Source organism: Lactuca sativa, chromosome 3 (genome assembly GCF_002870075.4).
Source record: "Lactuca sativa cultivar Salinas chromosome 3, Lsat_Salinas_v11, whole genome shotgun sequence".
Lineage (NCBI taxonomy): Eukaryota > Viridiplantae > Streptophyta > Magnoliopsida > Asterales > Asteraceae > Lactuca > Lactuca sativa.
The window spans coordinates 174,920,151-174,922,429 of record NC_056625.2 but is presented as its reverse complement, the minus strand read 5'-3'; positions in this window follow the sequence as shown (position 1 = coordinate 174,922,429).

The window sequence follows — 2,279 nt, the reverse complement described above, 5'->3', positions numbered from 1 at the left end:
CCAAATCCCATAGGTCGTTGTCACAAAATCAGGGAAACATTAAATCGAATTGGATTAAGAAATAATCATATGGACATGTTGAAAAGGTACTCAATCGAGAAATTATCGAGGCTAGACGATCGTATTGTAGGGTTAGAGAGAAAGAGAGAGGTATAGCCGATGATTGTGATTAATCCTTAAAATTGTTTATTTTAAATTGATAACGTTTCCAAAATTGTAGGGATAAATTTTTATGATAATTAATTTAAATAATCAAATTATTATAATATCCTTATCAAATCACATATTTACTATTTAGCCATACATTCACACAATAATTATAGGTTATATATGCTCCTAACTATATATATATATATATATATATATATATATATATATATATATATATATATATATATATATATATAAAAGGAGCCCCTAGCAAGAAGCTAGGAAAAGACACAAAACAGATACAATATGGATATATATATATATATATATATATATATATATATATATATATATGCAAACAATTTTAAGAAAAAATTGTCGGTTTATAGTGGTTGTATACTCCAATCCGTCCATTTAAGACTCACATTGCCACTTTTGTGTTTGAATCAGACAAAACTGATGGATTTGATGATATCTACAACTTTTGTAGGTGTCATTTTGTTTTTGTTGAATTGTCAATTGTTCCTTACTTTCCACACACTCCACATCATTATGTAACATATATCAACAACTCTCACTCTCCTTTTTGGACAGTTACCCTAGTTTGAGGCATAATCCAAAACATCATCCACCGAATTCAAGCTGATCAAAGGGACATTACACCAGCTAAAAATCCACTCCATGACTGACTTTGCGAAAGGGCATTGTACAAAAATGTGATCCGTAGTTTCTTCCACGTTCCGGCACTATTAACAAATGTTTAAGTCCACCATCAACCCTCTTTTGACGAGTTCCACTAATCTAGCCTTCCAGTTTGTCTCATAAATAAGTATGTATCAAGTTTATTCTTTAAGGAATTATTGCACCATATTCATTAATGATCATTAATTGAACTATAGTTAAGAACGAACCCAAAATGAAAGGACCCAAAATGAAAGGTGAACAGTGAAACAGACTACCTGTTTTCGGAACCAGAACCGCCTCGGGACCCAGCGGTTCCGGTTCCGGTTCCTTAAAGTTTTTAAACCGCCTTAGGCGGTTCTGGTTCCGGTTCTCATTTTTTGGAACCGCTACCCGCTGATTTCGTCTTAAATATATCAACTCCATATTAAAATATCTTAAAATTATTGTAAAGTTAAATGCTATATAATAAAACCCAAACTATAATATCAAATTTTAAATGGTAAAACTAAGAGTATACATTATGTTTTCTAGATATTGTATCTCATAAAAAAGAAAAAGCTTTTATTAGACATATATTAAGGGATTTGAATTTTTTTAAAACTTTAATTCGATATTCTAAAAAGTTAGCTAAGTATATATGCTTTTAAGTATAATAGCTAAAAATTGAGCTGCTTCCATGCCGTACGATTAAAAAGAAAAGATTAAAACTTCTATTAAAAAATCATTTACATTTAGAAAAGATTAAAACGTCTATTAAAAAAATCATATACATTTATGTCGTCTGTAATGTAATGTAATTAGATATATTGAGGTGTATGAATTTTGGTTTTTTTATATGATTTGCTTTTTATGAGATATATACAATAATCTCTCCAAAGTCTTAACCATAATATTTTTAATAAAAAAAGTTAGACATCAAGGTAACAGGAACCAAAACAGGTTTTGTAACCTCCCAAAAATCAGGTCTTGTAATCTTCCAAAAATCAAGGTAAAATTTTTATTTTTAAAATTCAATTAAAATCCATAATCGTTTACAAAACATCATTCCTAAAAATAATAATCACATATTAGAGCATCCCAAAAACAAATACCATGAAATCAGAAGAATGTGCACGATCACGTTTTTGTTTTCCTCCGATCATCTGAAGTATCTGAAGCATAAAACTAAAGCTATAAGTCAAAGCTTAGTGAGTTCCCCCGAAGTATCACACACAACCAAACAAATACACAATTATGCATCCTAGGTCCAATCAGTCATTGGACCGGAATACCCTCGGGCCCACAGTCATTGGGATGGCTTACCCCCGACCCAATTAGTCATCGGACTGGAATGTCAATATGCAGCGAGTGCAATCAGTCATCAGACTGGTATACCCTCGGGTCCACAGCCATCAGGTTGGATTACCCGCGGTCTGTTTGCTTATGTAAATAACAGTAAAGCCTCA